Below are 23,510 nucleotides of genomic sequence, written 5' to 3' on the forward strand. Positions count from 1 at the left end.
CCCTTATGCAGTATGTATGATGCCCCCACACAGTGTAATGCCCCCATTATGCCCCTTATGCAGGATGTATGATGCCCCCACACAGTGTAATGCCCCCATTATGCCCCTTATGCAGTATGTATGATGCCCCCACACAGTGTAATGCCCCCATTATGCCCCTTATGCAGTATGTATGATGCCCCCACACAGTGTAATGCCCCCATTATGCCCCTTATGCAGGATGTATGATGCCCCCACACAGTGTAATGCCCCCATTATGCCCCTTATGCAGGATATATGATGCCCCCCACACAGTGTAATGCCCCTTATGTAGTATGTATGATGCCCCCACACAGTGTAATGCCCCCATTATGCCCCTTATGCAGTATGTATGATGCCCCCCACACAGTGTAATGCCCCCTTTATGCAGGATGTATGATGCCCCCACACAGTGTAATGCCCCCATTATGCCCCTTATGCAGGATGTATGATGCCTCCACACAGTGTAATGCCCCCATTATGCCCCTTATGCAGTATGTATGATGCCCCCACACAGTGTAATGCCCCCATTATGCCTCTTATGCAGGATGTATGATGCCCCACAGTGTAATGCCCCTTATGCAGTATATATGATGCCCCCACATAGTATAATGTTCCCACAGTACATCCTGAGGTAATGCAGTTGGAATAAGTTCTCTGGAATTTGTTTTCCCTTTGCCTGCTCCCCTACATGTAGACCCTCGAGCATGTATACATGCATGTAGGGGAGCAGGCCTTACTAGATATTGAGGCTTTGTACAGTAATATCCCACATGAGGATGGTATCAGAGGAGTAAGACATTTCTTGAAATCGAGATCAATAGAGTGTAGCAGACATAATGACTTCATGGAGGATCTTCTAAAATTCACTCTTGTTCATAAGTTCTTTCTTTTTGACAGGAAGTACTTCACCAGCTCAGGGGTACTGCGATGGGGAGCCTCTGTGCCCCATCATATGCTAATCTAGTTTTGAGCTGATGGGAGGAAACCACAATATTCAGGGATGATTATAAGTGGTGGCATCCATATATTGGGGTATGGTATAGATATATTCAGGACAATTTTATCATCTGGTCAGGGACGAGTGAACAATTTCTTGAATTTGTCAGGGAAATCAATATCCATAGAGTTAGCCTTAGATTTACATCAGAGGTTAATTATAACCAGTTGCCTTTCCTGGATGTACTAATCAAGAATGAATGGGATGGGACCCTAGGGACTCTCATCTACCATAAACCTACAAGCACTAACAAACTATTGAAGTGGGATAGTCACCACCCCATCCCCCTAAAAAAAGGAATACCCAAGGGCCAATTTTTACAGTTGAGAAGGAACTGTTCTAATGTCACAGATTTTAATATACAGGCAATAGACATGAACACCAAATTCAAGGAAAAAGGTACCCACAGTACATATTGGATTTCACACAGTTGTTTGCAGAAAAACGGGAGAGACAGACACTCCTCCATACCTAACCAAGGCACCAAGAAAAATATGGGATAACACAAGTAATAGGAACTTGTGACAATCAGAGTGACCGTATCTTTAATATCTTCAGAAAACACTGGGATATACTTGTGGTGGACCCGGACCTGAGGGTGCTGTGTGATCTACTCTCACAATAACTTTCAGAAAGGGTCGTTCAATTAGGGACCGTTTAGTGCATAGTTTCTATAAAAAACCTGCACCCAAGGGGACATGGCTGGATAGAAGAGTTTGCGGTTTCTTTATATGTGGAGAACGTTGTACATGTAATTGGATGAGACCATGTAAATCTTTCTCGAGTTCCTCCTTTTTCTAGAAGGATTATTCCAACTGTAAAACCTCAGTACTTGTATATATGGCCACATGCACCTGCCTCCTAGATCATGTATGCATGACCAAGAGTTAGTTAGTTAGGAGGGTGGGGGAGAGGGGCATTTGCGCGATACACGCCATGGTCAGGACATCTCATTAACGAGACACATGAACAGTGTACATCAATGTGAAACCGGAGACATCTCCTTTTGTATCATTGAGATGGTTAACCCCAATGTGAGAGGAGGTGATCTCAATAGATGTATCCTCAAAAAGGAAAGTGAGTGGATTTTTAGACATTATTCACTGGCCACTAAGGGACTCAATGAGCAAATTTCTTATGCCTGTTTTGTATGAATACAGCCCCAATGTGGATTACATTTTTGGATTTTATGCTCTACCCATTGCTACTCAGTTCTCTGTGAATGAGGTTCACATATTGTTTTACTTCATCGAGAGATCTGAGCTTTTATATCAGAATTATTTCTTATCAGTTATATCCTACATATACTATTTAGTAACTAACAAGTGTTGTGTTCCTTGTGTATCTCTAATTATGCAATAGGGGTCAAATTTGGCCATTTAGGAATATACTGTGGGCCACCATCCCATATCTTATGAAGTGATAAAGTAGATCTACATGCCTATTGCATGATGGGAGGATGTGAAATACTTGTTTTTAGTCTCCCATGACGCTGATCTCAGAGAGAGGACTTTTCTATATTGCTGGAATGCAACCCAAATTCATTATGTGCTCCGGAGTGGAACGCATGCACAGTCGTACATAGGAGACTGTAATGCTCTCCGGCATAGATTACACACATCCGGGCGTGCACAATCGCTGACAATGACCCTAGATGCGCTCTGGCATGGAGTGCATAACTACGGGCATGCACAGTCACGGGTACGAGTGGGGCGGAGGCAATCAGTTTATCTGGTGTTTCAGTGTAAAGCGCGTCACTTCTGGACATGCACACTAAGGACCTTATCTAATGGACATTATCGGACCTCGAGCGCATGAGAAGTAGCGCAGGCGCAGTATATTATTATAGACAGACTCCATTCTATATATCCTGTGACAATTCACCTCTAGGAATGGGAATGGGTCTCCTAGTCTGGGAGGGGTTTTGGATGAAGTGGGATATTTATACATGGACACCTGGCTATTAGGCACACTATGCTGAACATCATGAATTATCATCCCTGTATGAAGCCTCCTGATGAACCTGTTGGATAAACGCATTGAGGCTGATTATTGAAACATTCTCTGATGAGTCCATACCCTTTCCTTTACATATACCTTGAGACATATCTGATCCTATTTAATGTATCAGTGTATTTTTATATATATTGTTCCTTAGAGTGCTAACCTCTGCGGTTAGGCAGTATCAGCTTTGTTTAGGTACAGGATAGGGTAAGGTAGTGACTGTATCAATTATTCAGCAGCATCATTGCTTACATCTGTTTATATACATCCACAACAAGCCATCGGGTTCCCTCTCCTTCCCCATCATCACAATTTCAGCGACATCCACATTCCCATGACGGTGATACCATTGAATAGAATAGTGAATCAGGAGTTGAAAGCTCCCTGATCCACCATTCAGCCTTCACCTGTGAGTCTGAGACTCCGTGCACTGCAGGCACAATGACGTCACTACATCACGGCTGTATTGTGGAGACTCAGTTTGACCAAGGTTTCTGACCTTAATTAGCCGTTGTGTTTTTGCTGCAAAGAGATGCAGAAACGTTACCGAAATTTCTGCACCAAATACTCAATGTGCGCACATACCTTAGGGTTATGGCTTGTTCACTATCATCGTTAGGAAAGGCCAGGTGAGGGAAATTTCCCAGATTTATAAAAACCCAGCCTCCTCTAACCTTGTGCCAAAAAACAGCAGCCATGGGTTCTTCTAAGCAGCTGCCGAGCACTCTGAAAATGAAAATGGTGGAGGCCACAAAGCAGGAGAAGACCATAAGAAGATAGCAAAGCGTTTTCAATTTGCCCCATTGTTACAGGGCGGTATTCCGTATATTAATCATTAATGCCAGCCTTGACTATCAATAACCAATATCCGGCTAATACCTCACATGTTACGTACTCTGATTCCCTTGCTATATACTATACTGAACGGCGACTAACTGAGAAGAAACCGTGTATCAATGAAAGATATTTATTACACACAAGTCTTCAGTTATTATACTACTAATTACCGCACTATCACAGTACACAATAATAATATATAATTAGCCCCACAATAACCTAATTATACTTCCCACCCACTTACCTAAAAACATACATACATTAATAACAGTGCACCTGCCCATCGCTAACTATCCCTACAGAGAACAAGGGGTTAATAGCAGCGATATTTAACAGAGTCCAGGTACTGTGAGGCTGAAGATCCTGCTTGAGGATGACCACAGGTGCTTGATGGTAGAAGAGAGGGTGCTGCAGCCAGAAGGAACGCAGGGGTCATGTGGGGTGAAGAGAGGCAGAAGATCAGGTCAGAAGGTGAGCAGCAGAGTGTGACAGGCTGCCCGCTGCAGCACACAGGGGGACATGGAGAGAGAAGGAGGGGGCCATGGATGAAGGGGCTGCTGCGGAGTACAGTGCAGGACGGGAGCAGGGCTGAGGCTGGAGAGCAGAGGAGATGAAGGGACTGCGGGCAGAGGATGACACAGAGAGGAGGAGGGGGCCATGGATGAAGGGGCTGCTGCGGAGTACAGTGCAGGACGGGAGCAGGGCTGAGGCTGGAGAGCACAGGAGATGAAGGGACCGCGGGCAGAGGATGACACAGAGAGGAGGAGGGGGCCATGGATGAAGGGTCTGCTGCGGAGTACAGTGCAGGACGGGAGCAGGGCTGAGGCTGGAGAGCAGAGGAGATGAAGGGACTGCGGGCAGAGGATGACACAGAGAGGAGGAGGGGGCCATGGATGAAGGGTCTGCTGCGGAGTACAGTGCAGGACGGGAGCAGGGCTGAGGCTGGAGAGCAGAGGAGATGAAGGGACTGCGGGCAGAGGATGACACAGAGAGGAGGAGGAGGCCATGGATGAAGGGGCTGCTGCGGAGTACAGTGCGGGACTGGAGCAGGGCTGAGGCTGGAGAGCAGAGGAGATGAAGGGACTGCGGGCAAAGGATGACACAGAGAGGAGGAAGAGGCCATGGATGAAGGGGCTGCTGCGGAGTACAGTGCAGGACGGGAGCAGGGCTGAGGCTGGAGAGCAGAGGAGATGAAGGGACTGCGGGCAAAGGATGACACAGAGAGGAGGAGGGGGCCATGGATGAAGGGGCTGCTGCGGAGTACAATGCAGGATGGGAGCAGGGCTGAGGCTGGAGAGCAGAGGAGATGAAGGGACTGCGGGCAGAGGATGACACAGAGAGGAGGAGGAGGCCATGGATGAAGGGGCTGCTGCGGAGTACAGTGCGGGACTGGAGCAGGGCTGAGGCTGGAGAGCAGAGGAGATGAAGGGACTGCGGGCAAAGGATGACACAGAGAGGAGAAAGAGGCCATGGATGAAGGGGCTGCTGCGGAGTACAGTGCAGGACGGGAGCAGGGCTGAGGCTGGAGAGCAGAGGAGATGAAGGGACTGCGGGCAAAGGATGACACAGAGAGGAGGAGGGGGCCATGGATGAAGGGGCTGCTGCGGAGTACAATGCAGGATGGGAGCAGGGCTGAGGCTGGAGAGCAGAGGAGATGAAGGGACTGCGGGCAGAGGATGACACAGAGAGGAGGAGGAGGCCATGGATGAAGGGGCTGCTGCGGAGTACAGTGCGGGACTGGAGCAGGGCTGAGGCTGGAGAGCAGAGGAGATGAAGGGACTGCGGGCAAAGGATGACACAGAGAGGAGGAAGAGGCCATGGATGAAGGGGCTGCTGCGGAGTACAGTGCAGGACGGGAGCAGGGCTGAGGCTGGAGAGCAGAGGAGATGAAGGGACTGCGGGCAAAGGATGACACAGAGAGGAGGAGGGGGACATGGATGAAGGGGCTGCTGCGGAGTACAGTGCAGGATGGGAGCAGGGCTGAGGCTGGAGAGCAGAGGAGATGAAGGGACTGCAAGCAGAGGATGACACAGAGAGGAGGAGGGGGCCATGGATGAAGGGGCTGCTGCGGAGTACAGTGCAGGACGGGAGCAGGGCTGAGGCTGGAGAGCAGAGGAGATGAAGAGACTGCAGGCAGAGGATGACACAGAGAGGAGGAGGAGGCCATGGATGAAGGGGCTGCTGCGGAGTACAGTGCAGGACGGGAGCAGGGCTGAGGCTGGAGAGCAGAGGAGATGAAGGGACTGCAAGCAGAGGATGACACAGAGAAGAGGAGGGGGCCATGGATGAAGGGGCTGTTGCGGAGTACAGTGCAGGACGGGAGCAGGGCTGAGGCTGGAGAGCAGAGGAGATGAAGGGACTGCAGGCAGAGGATGACACAGAGAGGAAGAGGGGGCCATGGATGAAGGGGCTGCTGCAAAGTACAGTGCAGGGTGGGAGCAGGGCTGAAGCTGGAGAGCAGAGGAGATGAAGGGACTGCGGGCAAAGGATGACACAGAGAGGAGGAGGAGGCCATGGATGAAGGGGCTGCTGCGGAGTACAGTGCAGGACGGGAGCAGGGCTGAGGCTGGAGAGCAGAGGAGATGAAGGGACTGCGGGCAAAGGATGACACAGAGAGGAGGAGGAGGCCATGGATGAAGGGGCTGCTGCGGAGTACAGTGCAGGACGGGAGCAGGGCTGAGGCTGGAGAGCAGAGGAGATGAAGGGACTGCAAGCAGAGGATGACACAGAGAAGAGGAGGGGGCCATGGATCAAGGGGCTGCTGCGGAGTACAGTGCAGGACGCGAGCAGGGCTGAGGCTGGAGAGCAGAGGAGATGAAGGGACTGCAGGCAGAGGATGACACAGAGAGGAAGAGGGGGCCATGGATGAAGGGGCTGCTGCAAAGTACAGTGCAGGGCGGGAGCAGGGCTGAGGCTGGAGAGCAGAGGAGATGAAGGGACTGCAGGCAAAGGATGATACAGAGAGGAGGAGGAGGCCATGGATGAAGGGGCTGCTGCGGAGTACAGTGCAGGACGGGAGCAGGGCTGAGGCTGGAGAGCAGAGGAGATGAAGGGACTGCGGGCAAAGGATGACACAGAGAGGAGGAGGAGGCCATGGATGAAGGGGCTGCTGTGGAGTACAGTGCAGGACGGGAGCAGGGCTGAGGCTGGAGAGCAGAGGAGATGAAGGGACTGCGGACAAAGGATGACACAGAGAGGAGGAGGAGGCCATGGATGAAGGGGCTGCTGCGGAGTACAGTGCAGGACGGGAGCAGGGCTGAGGCTGGAGAGCAGAGGAGATGAAGGGACTGCAAGCAGAGGATGACACAGAGAGGAGGAGGAGGCCATGGATGAAGGGGCTGCTGCGGAGTACAGTGCAGGACGGGAGCAGGGCTGAGGATGGAGAGCAGAGGAGATGAAGGGACTGCGGGCAGAGGATGACAAGTGGAGCTAGAGAGGAGGTGAACAGAGGCAGGTCAGGTGGAGGCAGGCAGGGAAGTAGAAGAGTAGAGCGTGCAAGCACTGCCATTTTGCCATGACCTCCGCCCTCCTCCTGCCGTGCATGCAGGATGTGAGTGCCAGCATGACGTTATGATGACATTGCATACACAGGTATCCCTGTATGCACCTGTGCGCACCCAGCGGCAGTGCGCTTTGAAGTGCTGGGCGCCCACACTGATATGATTATATCAGTCCTGGCGTCTGGACCCCTGCAGGCACCGGCTATTGCCAGGACAAGGATTTCTTTGATCCTTTTATCCTAGCAGTGTGACTCTCTACTAACATGGTAATTAACCATGTCAGCACATAGCCACAGGCAGTAGATGGACAGCTGTCCATCTTCTTCTGACATGCCCTGACTTTTCTTGTCCTGGGCATATCTGAACAGTGGGCGGATTATAAGGGGGCCAACTATATATGTGTAGAGGCACAATTATATTCATGTGCATGTGGACATATATAAGTGTGGGGACACATGGGGATATAGGCACATAAGGCATTATATGCACATGTATATACAGGTACTTCTCACTAAATTAGAATATCATCAAAAAGTTCATTTATTTCAGTTCTTCAATACAAAAAGTGAAACTCATATATTATATAGAGTCATTACAGACAGAGAGATCTATTTCAAGTGTTTATTTCTGTTAATGTTGATGATTATGGCTTACAGCCAATGAAAACACACAAGTCATTATCTCAGTAAATTAGAATACTTTATAACAACAGCTTGAAAAATGTTTTTAAAATCCGAAATGTTGGCCTACTGAAATGTATGTTCAGTAAATGCCCTCAATACTTGGTCCTTTCGCAACAATTACTGCATCAATGTGGCGTGGCATGGAGGCGATCAGCCTGTGGCACTGCTGAAGTGTTATGGAAGCTCAGGTTGCTTTGATAGCAGCCTTCAGCTTGTCTGCATTGTTGGGTCTGGTGTCTCTCATCTTCCTCTTGACAATACCCCATAGATTCTCTATAGGGTTAAGGTCATTTGAGTTTGCTGACCAATTAAGCAGAGTGATACTGTTGTTTGTGAACCAGGTATTGGTACTTTTGGCAGTGTGGACAGGTGCCAAGTCCTGCTGGAGAATGAAATTTCCATCTCCAAAAAGCTTTTCGGCAGAGGAAAGCATGAACTGCTCTAAAATTTCTAGGTAGACGGCTGCGCTGACTTTGGTTTTGATAAAACACAGTGGACCTACACCAGCAGATGACATGTCTCCCCAAACCATCACTGATTGTGGAGACTTCACACTAGACCTCAAGCAGCTTGGATTGTGGCCTCTCCACTCTTCCTCCAGACTCTGTGACCTTGATTTCCAAATGAAATGCAAAATTACTTTCATCTGAAAACAACACCTTGGACCACTGAGCAAAAGTTCAGGTCTTTTTCTCCTTGGCCCAGGTAAGACGCTTCTGGTGTTGTCTATTGGTCATGAGTGGCTTGACACAAGGAATGCGACACTTGTAGCCCATATCCTGGATACGTGTGTGTGTGTGGTGACTCTTGAAACAATGACTCCTGCAGCAGTCCACTCCTTGTGAATCTCCCTCACACATTGAATGGCCTTTTCTTAACAATCCTTTCAAGGCTGCGGTTATCCCGGTTGCTTGTGCACTTTTTCTACCACACTTTTTCCTTCCACTCAACTTTCCATTAATATGCTTGGATACAGCACTCTGTGAACAGCCAGCTTCTTTAGCAATGGCCTTTTGTGGCTTACCCTCCTTGTGGGGTGTGTCAATGACTGCCTTCTGGACATCTGTCAAGTCAGCAGTCTTCCCCATGATTGTGGAGTCTACTGAAACAGACTAAGGTACCTTTTTTAAATGCTTAGGAAGCCTTTGCAGGTGTTTTTTATTCTAATTTTCTGAGATAATGACGTTTGTGTTTTCATTGTCTGTAAGCCATAATCATCAACATTAACAGAAATAAACACTTGAAATAGATCACTTTGCTTGTAATGACTCTATATAATATGAGTTTCACTTTTTGTATTGAAGAACTGAAATAAATAAACTTTTTGACGATATTCTAATTCAGTGAGATGCACCTGTGTATATGTATGCATTCGCATACAGTACAGACCAAAAGTTTGGACACACCTTCTCATTTAAAGATTTTTCTGTATTTTCTTGACTATGAAAATTGTACATTCACACTGAAGGCATCAAAACTATGAATTAACACATGTGGAATTATATGCTTAACAAAAAAGTGTGAAACAACTGAAAATATGTCTTATATTCTAGGTTCTTCAAAGTAGCCCCCTTTTTCCTTTGATGACTGCTTTGCACACTCTTGGCATTCTCTTGATGAGCTTCAAAGGTAGTCACCGGAAATGGTCTTCCAACAATCTTGAAGGAGTTCCCAGAGATGCTTAGCACTTGTTGGCCCTTTTGCCTTCACTCTGCGGTCCAGCTCACCCCAAACCATCTCGACTGGGTTCAGGTCTGGTGACTGTGGAGGCCAGGTCATCTAGAATAGCACCCCATCACTCTCCTTCTTGGTCAAATAGCCCTTACACAGCCTGGAGGTGTGTTTGGGGTCATTGTCCTGTTGAAAAATAAATGAAAACGCAAACCGGATGGAATAGCATGCTGCTGCAAGATGCTGTGGTAGCCATGCTGGTTCAGTATGCCTGCAATTTTGAATAAATCCCCAATAGTGTCACCAGCAAAGCACCCCCACACCATTACACCTCCTCCTCCATGCTTCACGGTGGAAACCAGGCATGTAGAGTCCATCCGTTCACCTTTTCTGCGTCGCACAAAGACACGGTGGTTGGAAACAAAGATCTCAAATTTGGACTCATCAGACCAAAGCACAGATTTCCACTGGTCTAATGTCTATTCCTTGTGTTCTGTAGCCCAAACAAGTCTCTTCTGCTTGTTGCCTGTCCTTAGCAGTGGTTTCCTAGCAACTATTTTACCATGAAGGCCTGCTGCACAAAGTCTCCTCTTAACAGTTGTTGAAGAGATGTGTCTGCTGCTAGAACTCTGTGTGGCATTGACCTGGTCTCTAATCTGAGCTGCTGTTAACCTGCGATTTCTGAGGCTGGTGACTCAGATAAACGTATCCTCAGAAGCAGAGGTGACTCTTGGTCTTCCTTTCCTGGGGCGGTCCTCATGTGAGCCAGTTTCTTTGTAGCGCTTGATGGTTTTTGCAACTGCACTTGGGGACACTTTCAAAGTTTGCCCAATTTTTCGGACTGACTGACCTTCATTTCTTAAAGTAATGATGGCCACTCGTTTTTCTTTACTTAGCTGCTTTTTTCTTGCCATAATACAAATTCAGCAGTCTATTCAGTAGGACTATCAGCTGTGTATCCACCAGACTTCTGCACAACACAACTGATGGTCCCAACCCCATTTATAAGGCAAGAAATCCCACTTATTAAACCTGACAGGGCACACCTGTGAAGTGAAAACCATTTCCGATGACTACCTCTTGAAGCTCATCAAGAGAATGCCAAGAGTGTGCAAAGCAGTCACCAAAGCAAAAGGTAGCTACTTTGAAGAACCTAGAACATAAGACATATTTTCAGTTGTTTCACACTTTTTTGTTAAGTATATAATTCCACATGTGTTAATTCATAGTTTTGATGCCTTCAGTGTGAATGTACAATTTTCATAGTCATGAAAATACAGAAAAATCTTTAAATGAGAAGGTGTGTCCAAACTTTTGGTCTGTACTGTACATGATAGCGTGCAAATACACATATATGCATGCATATTTTAGTACAATTCCCTTTACACTCTTTCCTCAGTTCGAAATGTAATTAAGAAATTGCAGTTAACAGCAATATGCAAATTGCCTCTTCAGAGAAAAAGAGGAGTTGTACTCTATAGCGCCACCTATTGGAAGCAGCAATCCTACAAGTCACAATCAACCCTTTAACGAGTCGTTCAACATGACTTAGGATAAAAGCCAAATCAAAATCTCAATTTGCAGACACGGTGTTTCGGGCTGTTGGCCCTCATCAGTGCAAAGTATGAGAACTGATTTGGCTAGGTGAGAGGCTCTGGACTGAGGTCTATGGGGTAACGTTTCTCCTTATGGACAGTGACACACCAGCTCTGGCACGTTAAGTTAACAGCAAGGGAGACAAAGCTAAATTTCAGGGAGAGCTGCTTGTAGGATTGCTAGAGAGGCAAATCAGAAACCCCCTTGACTGCAAAAGACCTTCAGAAAGATTTAGCAGACTCTTTAGTTGTTGCACATTTTCAGGGACACCTGCACAAATATAGCCTCATGAAAGAGTCATCAGAAGAAAACCTCTCCTGCGTCCTCACCATAAAATTTAGTGTCAGAAATATGCAAAAGAACATCTAAACAAGCCTGATGCATTTTGGAAACACGTTCTATGGATTGATGAGGTTAAAATAAAACTCTTTGGCCACAATGATCAAAGGTATGTATGGAGAAAAAAAGGGTACAGAATTTCAAGAAAATAACATCTTGCCAACCATTAAGCATGGGAGTGGATCAATCATGCTTTAGGGTTGTGTTGCAGCCAATGGCACGGAATCATTTCACGAGTAGAGGGAAGAATGGATTCAATGAAGTTTCAACAAATTCTTGATGCAAATATAACACCATCTGTAAAAAATCTGAAGTTGAAAAAAGGATGGCTTCTTCAAATGGATAATGGATCCTAAACACACTTCAAAATCCACAATAGACAACCTCAAAGGCACAAGATGAAGGTTTTACAATGGCCCTCATAGTCCTCTGATCTGAACAGCATTGAAAATCTGTGGCTAGACGTCAAAATAGCAGTGCATGCAAAACGACCCAGGAATCTCACAGAACTGGAAGAATTTTCCAAGGAAGCATGGATGAAAATCCCTCAAACAAGAATTTAAAAACTCTTGTCTGGCTACAAAAAGCATTTACAAGCTGTGATACTTGTAAAAGGTGGTGCTACTAGGTACTAACCAATCAGGGTGTCCAAACTTTTGCATCGGCCCATTTATCATTTTGTAATTTTGACCATGGGTGTTTCAACCTTTACATACCACTGTGAGTAAAGGGAATTAAGTTAAGGAAGGATTCCTTATCTTAGACAAACAAGATTTAAACAAACAGTTGTCTATACTAGAGAGGAAGCTACAGTGTCGCATAACTGGGACATCTGTTCTCCTAAAAAGAGCTGAAGATGCAGTGCCACAGCAATGAGTGTGTGGCCCTCATCGAATGGACTTTGAAAGTACTAGTGAGGAGTCGTACCGATGCACCTCAGCCAGTGAGGTCCTCACAAATCAACTGGGAGCTCTGAGTTGCCCTGAGGGGCTGTAACGACACATCTCAACCTGTATGGTCCTCACAGGGATGATGGACCTTCCCATAATGGCTTGCTGGACTGTTGTAGCTTTTAACAAAAGTTATGTACCGCCACATGTAACCATAAAGTTCTTGACTCTGCATAATGAAGGAGAAACATTCATAAAGTGTTGTGCCTGCTATCTGATATATATACTTGTCATCAAGTTCTTGTTAAGTAAAGTAAAGTTTATTTTTGGACTTTGGTCTTCTTCATTTATCTCCATACCATCTGGACTGGGCCTGCCAAGTACAATGGCAGCATACGGCCTTCAGAGTGGGGAAATATGACTCCACCAAACTAAAAATTCAAACTTGGTCCAAATATCATGAGGTCAGACAGCTTCCAAACTCTAATACCACAAAAAAGGTCTGTCGCGGCCTATAACCGCCAGACAAGAAGAGATTCTGACAATATAAAAATAACAATTTTATTCAATATAAATTAAAACAATACATAAAAATAGGCAAGGGAAAAACCTCCAAAAATCAGGGGAATGGAAACACACTGATGGTCCACTGCATACACATAATGTAACTGATGGTACTAGTGGGATGAACCTCAGTATAGTAAACGGTAGCACCCAAACCAAATGACAGGTATACAAATCCGAGAAATACTGTACTCAAGTATAGCGTCGGTGCGACAATAAGAGCATATTCTCGGTATGTATACAATCAATATAATCCAAAACATCAGACAGAATAAAAAGTAAGCTGTAAAGGCTATACATAAAAGCCCTAATATGGTGTGTACTTAGTAAATGGAAAGGGAACGCTAATACCTGATGCAGAGGTGGATCCTAGAATGCAGGAGACCAGAGGAGTCCTCCCCACACCCGACGGACGCCGTTTCGCTCAGTCGCTTCTTCTGGGGCGTGTCATGACGCGCTTACTTTTTATTCTGTCTGATGTTTTGGATTATATTGATTGTATACATACCGAGAATATGCTCTTATTGTCGCACTGACGCTATACTTGAGTACAGTATTTCTCGGATTTGTATACCTGTCATTTGGTTTGGGTGCTACCGTTTACTATACTGAGGTTCATCCCACTAGTACCATCAGTTACATTATGTGTATGCAGTGGACCATCAGTGTGTTTCCATTCCCCTGATTTTTGGAGGTTTTTCCCTTGCCTATTTTTATGTATTGTTTTAATTTATATTGAATAAAATTGTTATTTTTATATTGTCAGAATCTCTTCTTGTCTGGCGGTTATAGGCCGCGACAGACCTTTTTTGTGGTATCCACCAAATTAAAGTCTGTGATGCAATGTGGCATTGGTGGATGGAACAAGACATGATGTCCCAGATGTGCTCGATTGGATTGAGGTCTGGGGAATGGACAGGCCGTTCCAAAGCATCAATACCTTCATCATGCAGGAACTGCTGACACACTCCAGCCACATGAGGCCTGGCATTGTCTTGCATCAGAAGGAACACAGGGCCCATTGCACCTGGATACGGTTTCACAATGGATCTGAGGATCTCATCCCAGTACCTAATGGCAGTCAGGGTACCTCTGGCTAGCACACGGAGGGCTGTGCGGCCCTCCAACGAAATGCCTCCCCACACCATTATTGACCCACTGCCAAACCGGTCGTGTGGGAGAACGTTCTCCACAGCATCTCCAGACTCTGTCACGTCTGTCACATGTGTGCAGTGTGAACCTGCTCTCATCCGTGAAGAACACAGGGCGCCAATGTGGAATCTGCCAATCTTGGTGTTCTCTGACAAATGCCAATGACCCTTCACCATGTTGTACTGTAAGCGCAACACCCACCTGTGGACTTCGAGCCTTCATACCACCCTCATGGAATCTGTTTCTGACAGTTTGAGCTGACAAATAAATGTTAGTGGCCTGTTGGACGTCATTTTGCAGGGCTCTGGCATGCTCCTCCTGTTCCTCCTTGCACAAAGGAGGAGGTAGCGGTCCTGATGCTGGGTTGTTGCCCTCCTAAGGCCCCCTCCACATCTCCTGGTGTACTGACCTGTGTAGTGCCGGCGTCCCTGCCCTCTGCTAGGCAGGGACGCTGTTCCCCTCACCGCTCTGCTCCGTGCCCGGCGTCCCTCTCCCGCTCTGCTGGCAGCGCGCGCTCCTTCCCGGCCACTGTGCTTAGGGCGCGCGCGCGCGCCCTCCCTCCCTCTTAAAGGGGCCGCGCGCGCCGTCCTAAGGAGTCCCCGGCCAATGGCCGGAGGACTTTACCATATATAAGGCACCTCCTCCAAAATGGAGGTGCCCGAGCAATGTTGTTGCACCGTTCTACTCTGCTTCAGCCCTCAGGTCCCGTTGCCAGTTACCTGCCAGATTCCTGCCAGCTTGCTGTCCTAATCCTGCCTGATTTCCTGTTACCTGCCTGCCTGCCTGAGGTCCGACGGTCTGCCTTACAACTCCGGTCAGTCTGTCTAAGGACCAACTTGCCCGCTCACCTGGGAGCGCACATCAGCTACCTGCCTGCTTGCCTGAGGTCCGACGGTCTGCCTTACAACTCCGGTCAGTCTGTCTATGGACCAGCTTGCCCGCTCACCTGGGAGCGCTTCTCCGCTACCTGCCTGCTTGCCTGCCCGGAGGCTCCGCTGTCACGTGCTGTGACCACCAGCTATTCCAGACTCTTGCCCGCTCACCTGGGAGCGCTTCTCCGCTACCTGCCTGCTTGCCTACCTGGAGGCTCCGCCATCACGTGCTGTGACCACCTGCTATTCCAGAGACTCCCGCTTGCTCACCTGGGAGCACACATCCTCCATCTGCCTTGCTAGCCTACCTGGAGGTTCAGCCATCACAGGTCGTACCTACCCTTTACCCAGAGACTGCCCGGTCACTTGCCGTGACCTCCAGCCCGTTCTTCCAGAGACTGCCCCGGTCACTTGCCGTGACCTCCAGCCCGTTCTTCCAGAGACTGCCCTGATCACTTGCCGTGACCTCCTGCCCGTACACCCAGAGACTGTCCCGGTCACCTGCTGTGACTGCCTGCCTGGTCGCCACCCGCTCCCTTACAAGGACCGCTCCCTTGTATAGTAGCCCAGAGGTTCCGCCTCCCAGACCCGTTACAACCTGTCTCCTGGTACAGTATATGCTCCATGCTTTGGACACTGTGCTGACACACAGTTACCCTTCTTGCCACAGCTCTCATTGATGTGCCATCCTGGATGAGCTGCACTACATGAGCTACTTCTGTGGGTTGTAGACACCGCCTCATGCTAATGTACGTCTAGGGGTGAGAGCAATGATAAAATGCAAAAGTGACCAAAACAGCCAAAAAGGATGAGAACAGAGAAATGTTCTGCAGAACCACTCCTTTATAGGGGGTGTCTTGCTAATTGACTCTCATTTCTACCAGTTGTCTGTACCATTTACACAACAGCAGGAGAAATTGCTTCACAATCAGTGTGGCTTCATAACTGGACAGGTTGATTTCACAGAAGTGTGATTGACTTAGAGTTACATTGTGTTGTTTAAGTGTTCCCTTTATATTTTTGAGTAGTGTACTTAACAGCCCCATACACGAGATAAGTGTTGGCTGAACGGTCATTTGGCAGATGGCTATCTTTCCAGACTCCCCCATACACACAAATATTCCAGCTTTCTTGTGGTCTGTATGAGGGTCACCTCCAGACTCCTCTAGCAGGGGAGTATCTACAGGAAAAGCAAACAATTAGCCTCTAAAATTCAGGATGCCAGATCCTTCTCTGCCCTGACATCATCTGTCATTATATAGTTAGCCAACCCCGAATTCATTACTTCCATGCAACTTTAGTCTAATGTGTATGGGGGCTTTAAAATGTAACTCATTTGACGCTGCCTCTGGCCCGGCCTAATAGACTTTCGTACATTGCAGGCCCGACACCATTATTAGGTATTTAAGTATCATAGTAACTAGGCAGCCCCATACTATTGAGTACTTGGGGGAGGAGGGGCATTTAGCCAAACTCTGTCACACCTTCTGAGATGCCATGTTTGCTTTTGACAGCAGCAATTGGGTAAACTGCCAGGGTTTATGTTGCAGCCGCACCTGTGCCATCCCTGCGGTGTACATCTATGTTCTGGTGCTCAAAGGAATTAATTATATTAAAACAAATGTTTAACGTGTTAGAAAATAACAAAATGTGTCTTATGCTGTTTGCATGTGTTTTTCTTTTTATAAGAATTGTTGGTGCCAATTTTCTTTTGAAACATTTTAATTTCTGCTTTTTTTCTGGTGTTTTTCTTGTAATATAGGAACGCCTAAGGCCAGAAATAAACCCCATAAATCACTTTACCTGGAAACTTTGGTATCTAATAATTTCTGCCCGCAATATTTGTGTAAACAAAAAAGGTTTTATAAAAGCATTAAACTTCTGTGTGTGAATCAGACATAAGATCTAACGAGATAGAATATTACAGTCCGGGGAAGACGGGAAACATTCATATAGACGGGTGGTGATGTAGTCAGTGATGGACTCTGGCCAAATATGTTTCTGGAGCTGTAGAAGAAGATGAAAATGTCGTCCTCATCATGAAGTAGTTATTTCTCATGTCACGTGTAATGAATATCTCCTGCAGTATTGCTAATGCCGATTCCAGTGTCCGTAAATGAGACGACAACTAGCGTTATTGAAGATGAGTCTATGAGAAACGTATTCAGCTGCAGACTCCGAGGAAGAAACTGCTTGTTGTCTGTGGCCTAAAATATATAGGTTTTATTAGCAGATATAAAGAAAAAAACTAAATAGTATAAAATTATAAATCTCCTCATATTTGTCTCTAATTATCTCCAGTAATTGTATTATTACACAGGATTTTTATGATGTTACATCTACTTATCTTCTTCTCATTCAGGTCTCTACAATATTGGATCCGCTCAGTGACAATCTTCTATATAAGAGAGTTTTCCTGATTTACCCATCAAAACTGGATATGGACAAGGTCAAGATGGCAGAGAAAATATTACACCTTACCCTAGAGATCCTCTTTCGTCTTACTGGAGAGGTGAGAGATTCTGATGGCGTCACATTACATCATTATTATCTATGGGAATAACAGATGGACAAAACTGGAGAGGTGAGGACTCTGGAAATGTCTGTAGTGAGATTTATTAATGTCTCTCTCCATAACCAGGATTACACAGTAGTGAAGAAGACCTCTAGTGAGCGCTGTCAGGACCCTATGTCTGAGGGATGGGGAAGACCCCTGAGCCCAATCACGGGGCCTCCACCTCAACCCTTGCTACATGAGGACATCAATGACCAGAAGATCCTAGAACTCATCTACAAGATGATTGAGCTGCTGACTGGAGAGGTGACACTGCTGGGAATGCTGGGACATTATACAGTAAAGCTATGAAGGGATCGGAGGGATGACATTATCATTGTATGTGTCAGGTTCGTATAAGGTGTCAGGATGTCGCTATCTATTTCTCCATGGAGGAGTGGGAGTATTTAGAGGGACACAAAGATCTGTACAAAGATGTCATGATGGAGGTTCCTCAGCCTCTCACATCACCAGGTAATAAACAGGACTAAATACACACGGCCTATAATTATCTGTATGTAAAGAATGAATTCAGTCCCTGTATGTGTTTTCTCCAGTTCTATCCAGTAAGAGGACAACGCCAGAGAGATGTCACCGTCCTCTTCTTCCACAGGACTGTAAACAAGAAGATCCCAATGTTCCTCAGGATCATCAGGTAGATGGAGAGAAGATATCATGAGATCTTCTCTATGATGTGTAGACGGCTGTGAAGGTCTTGTGCTCAGCAGGGCTGTGGTGTCCGAGTCGGAGCCCATTTTGGTGGATTCGGAGTGGTATCAAATGGACCGACTCCTAAAATATATAATAAATTGGGTACAGAAGTTCAATGCAGTTTGTGGGGAATATTTTTTCATAAGAATTTGGGAAAGTTATGAAATGTCCTATAAATGTCTGTCGTATTCCTGATCTAAGGGTCTGGACTTTTAGATGAGATGAATCTGTGCTACAGTAAATTTATCACTTTAATAATGGACCATGTATGAGGGAGTCTTGGAGTCGGTGTCATGGAAATTGAGGAGTCGGAGTTTTGGCTTACCGACTCCACAGCCCTGGTGCTCAGTCTTGTTTTATCCACCAGTATTATATGTTTTATACTTGTGTAATGAGAACAGTGGAGATGGCAGGATTAGAGCTGATCATAGATGTGACCTCTCCATCTGTCTGTGACTTTTACAATATTTGTTTCAGGGTGAAGATCTGACCCATATTAATACTACAGAGACATATGTGAGGGTTGATGAGTGGTGTAAAGAGGAGATTCCTACATATGACTACCCAGGTGAGTAGTAACCACTAAAGGCAGAGAAGTCACAGATTCTTCTCAGTCACCGTCTGTGGCTGCTTTATCGGTGGTGTAGTCCGGCCGTATCACAATCGTGTGATCACCATTTTGCCGCTAGACCACATTCTCCTCCGTGCGAAAATGTTCAAATTACTTTGTGTAATTGTGAAAGACCTTTTCTATAGAATTTACAACCTGGAGAATCCACCTACCCCCTGGGATTAGGAGACGCTGACCGTTACTTGCCCAGATCTGTAAACTACAAAGCCAAATGACAGCGTACGTAGAATGTGCTGACAAGTTAGAAAATCACTTAAAGAAAAATATTATGATGGGCCTGTAAGAGAAAGCGGAGGGTAATGATGCTGTTGGCTTCCTAGATCCCTGATATCTTATTGGATGAATCTACCTTCTCTCCCTTCTGTGCTGCTGAATGTGCTCATATGGTCCCTACAAGACCAGGTCCAGTCTTTCTGGCCAAACTCCATTAGTCATTTTTTGATGAAGACTGTTGAGTTTGATCATTTCAGTAGATTTGTTCTTGTCTATAGTCAGTTTTTGACTACAGTAGTTGGTGCTCAACATACTCTGATTTAACCCCTTCCCACAGCCACTTTTGTGTTCCTAATCAGGCCCCATTTTTTCAAATCTGATGTGTGTCACTTTATGCGGGAATAATTTTGGAATTCTTCACAAAGGATAATAGGAAATGAATGGACTATACAAATTATTTTCCAACTTCTCTTTAATCTGACAGTACCCTATATACGGTTGTACACTATTGTCTGGGCACAAGGCAGGTTAAGAAGGGAAGGAGTGGCATTTAGCTGTTTGAATGCTGATCTTGGTGGATTAGTTTGCAGACACAATGTATCGTGGTCACTTGGCAGCTCAAAAGATGGCCACCACAAACAGGTTTGGCGCTATCTACCCTGTTTTCCAGATCCCAGGGATTGCTTTGCTCATTATTCTTTAACCCTTCTACATGGATCTGGCGTTATACAGAGACCCCTAGGCTTGGGCCACGGTGTTACCTGCTGTTCTATGGTGTGAGATGGGAAGAAGAATAGTCAGGTAGCCGGGTCAGAACCAGGAGAGCAGAGAAAATACAAAATCAGAAGACACAAGAGTAGTCAGTAAACGGGTCGGGGTCCCAACAGAAACAAATACACAAGCCGGGAGCTGAGCACAGAGGACTGAACCAGAGGAGAACAAGGCTGTATCTGGCAGCTTCCGGCAATATGCTTCCAGCTTTAGTAGGGTGCGATCTCCAGAGCAGCAGCAGCAGAAGCCACCAAAGCAGCCTCAGCAGCAACAGCAGCTCCATCATCAAGGCCGCAGCAGTGGCAGTCGGACAAGCGGCAGCAAGACCAGCCAGAGGAGCAGGGCAGGTCGCGAGTCCACAACCTCCAGCCAGGAGCAATTATATGAATTGATCCAGCCTCAATCTCCGGTACCCTGAACGGCAGAGTAGTGAGTGATCTACGTGAAAGTTCACCATATTTTTTGTACTAGGAAAAACCCCAAAAGTGTAGTGCCAAGAGGAATAACAAGGGGTGTGAGCTGTGTGCGGTGTTAATTTTCCCAGCACTTATACTAAAAAGCTTTGCTCGAGTTGTATCCAAGAAACCATATCAGAGTAAACACCTAATTTTGCTATGGATTTAAAATCTTTAATCCAGACGGAGGTTAGGGACTCCCTAAAGACATTGGCTACACGTAAAAAGAGTAGGAAGCTGAAACGTCATACATCAGACTCAGAGGAATCTGTAGTATTCCAGGGCAAGGGGAAGTCTATTTCCTTTCCTACCTACTCGTTATCCTCATCATCATCTTCCTCAGATAGCGATACAGGAGGTAGGCCATGTTTTCCAGCGCAAAACACAGATAAGCTGATTAAAGCCATCAGAACAACTATGGGCATAGCCGATACCAAGACCTCTAAGACTGTTCAGGACATCATGTTTGGGGGTCTGGATCAGAAGAAGAGGCGCACATTCCCCGTCAATGAGAGGATCGTTCATCGACAGGGAATGGAAAAGACCTGCTAGGAGAGGGCAGTTACCATCACCTTCAAAGAGAAGATACCCGTTTGAGGAAGAAGAATCAACCAGGTGAGATAAAACCCTAAAAATTGACGTGACAGTATCAAAATTCTCTAAAACAAAATCCGCCCTGCCGTTTGAGGATTTAGGAGCTTTCAAGGATCCTCTTGATAAAAAAGCGGAAACCTTATTAAAACAAACCTGGGAGTGACCAGCGGGAGCATTGAAACGGGCAGTCGCAGCCACTTGCACAGCCAGGTCAATGATGGTCTGGTTGCAGCAGCTAGAAGACAAGATTAAAGGGGACATTCCAAGGGAAAAAATCCTGGCCAGTCTTCCGCTAATGCAGGGGGCGGCTGCCTTCCTCGCGGACGCGTCGGCAGATTCAGTAAGGCTGGCCGCCAGATCAGCGAATTTATCCAACGCAGCTCGCAGAGCTCTGTGGCTCAAGAGCTGGTCAGGTGATGTACAGTCTAAGATGAAACTGTGTTCAATCCCGTGTGAAGGGGAGTTTCTTTTTGGCAAAGCTCTGGATCACATACTGGATAAAGCCGCAGATAAGAAACACGGGTTTTCCAGTGTGTTGATGCCTCAGTACAAGACTTCCTTTCGTAAAAGGAAGTATAGAATAGGTAAATTTTCCAGAGACCAGGGCAGATAGAAGGACAAGGAGTGGAGGCTTCATGTTCGGAGACCCTTCCTCTGAGAACAGAAAAACCCCTAAGTGATGGGCCTCCCCAGGTAGGAGGAAGACTGTCCCACTTCCTGCCTACCTGGGAAAAAATTACATCCAGTGCCTGGATATTAGGGATTATAAAGACAGGACTGAGACTGGAATTCAGATCCTTTCTCCTGCAGACCTTCAGGATTTCGTCTCCCAGGAGGCCGAGAGAGCTAACAGCCCTGGAGCAAGAGATAGTAAACCTAGTGGAAAAGAAGGTTCTGAGAGAGACTAATAAGCGAGCAGGGCAAAGGATTCTATTCGCCCCTGTTTCTGATAAAGAAGCCGGACGGCTTGAAGGGCCTAAATCAACTAGAAGGGCCTAAACAACTTTCTAATCTACAGACCCTTCAAGATGGAATCTACAGTACAGACCAAAAGTTTGGACACACCTTCTCATTTAAAGATTTTTCTGTATTTTCATGACTATGAAAATTGTACATTCACACTGAAGGCATCAAAACTATGAATTAACACATGTGTTAATTCAAGATTGTTGGAAGACCATTTCCGGTGACTACCTCTTGAAGCTCATCAAGAGAATGCCAAGAGTGTGCAAAACAGTCATCAAATCAAAAGGTGGCTACTTTGAAGAACCTAGAATATAAGACATATTTTCAGTTGTTTCACACTTTTTTGTTAAGTATATAATTCCACATGTGTTAATTCATAGTTTTCAGTGTTAATGTACAATTTTCATAGTCATGAAAATACACAAAAATCTTTAAATGAGAAGGTGTGTCCAAACTTTTGGTCTGTACTGTATAATATCAGCCATTAAGGTGTTTTTCCCGGGTTGTTATATGAGTGTCCTCGACTTAAAGGACGCCTATTACCACGTCCCAATCCATACAGGATACCAGCAGTATCTGAGAGTAGCTGTGTATATCATCAATCGTGTGAGGCAATTTCAGTTCACAGCTCTGCCCTTCGGCCTCTCCATGGCTCCAAGAATCTTTATGAAGATCATTTTGGAAGTAATGGCGCATTTGAGAGAACAAGATACTCTAGTTGTCCCTTACCTTGACAACTTCCTGGTAGTATGCAGATCAAGAGAGCATTGAAAACTCGCATTGACAAGAGTCAGAGCCAGCCTGATCAATCTTGAATGGATACTGAATCTAGAGAAGTCAAGCCTGGAGCCTCGGAAGGTTCCGTCTTTTTTAGGGCTTATCTTGGACTCAGAGGGATAGACTTGTCTGCTACCGGAAGACAAGAAAAACAGAATTATGTCTCTAGACTCAGGGGACACTTGGACAGGAAGATGACACTTTCCAATACAGCCATCATCTCAATCGCATGGTGGCTGGATCGGGAGAACCTGTCACAGAGAGTTCTTTGGTCGTATCAGGTCAGGGACATAATTACAGCGGACTCAAGCTCAGATGGCTGGGAGCATATCTGGGAGATCGTGTAATACAAGGAGTCTGGTCGAACAGCGAGAAAGGCTTCTCCTCAAAACATGAAGGAGTTGTCGGCGGTAAAGAGTGCAGTGATGAAGTTCAGTTCCCAACTACAGGGACAACACATCCGAATCATGTCAGACAACAGGACAACAGTCGCCTATGTCAATCATCGGGGGCACGAGATCCCGACCTCTCCTGTTAGTGAAAGAGCAGATTCTACAGTTTGCAGAACATCAATTTATGCTCTCGGTGTTAGAACCTTGCTCTTAGGTTTTTTCCTTTGCTGGTCACATGACCTTGTTGGCCTATTTAATCCTGCTCCGCCCTTCTGGCTTTGCTGGACTTCATTGTATAACTACTTTCTAGCTAGCCTGTG

At 46.3% G+C, this 23,510-nt stretch overlaps 1 protein-coding gene and 1 pseudogene across 1 annotated transcript in view; both read left to right on the top strand.

Annotated features, from left to right (window-relative positions):
- LOC141212753 (uncharacterized) overlaps positions 1 to 23,510 on the top strand; it is a 229,092-nt gene that overhangs the window by 100,660 nt on the left and 104,922 nt on the right. The window lies entirely within an intron of this gene.
- LOC141212724 (uncharacterized) overlaps positions 1 to 23,510 on the top strand; it is an 83,402-nt pseudogene that overhangs the window by 289 nt on the left and 59,603 nt on the right.

This window comes from Phyllobates terribilis, unplaced genomic scaffold, assembly GCF_046119375.1.
Source record: "Phyllobates terribilis strain yellow unplaced genomic scaffold, ASM4611937v1 Scaffold_183__1_contigs__length_3771566, whole genome shotgun sequence".
Classification (NCBI taxonomy): domain Eukaryota; kingdom Metazoa; phylum Chordata; class Amphibia; order Anura; family Dendrobatidae; genus Phyllobates; species Phyllobates terribilis.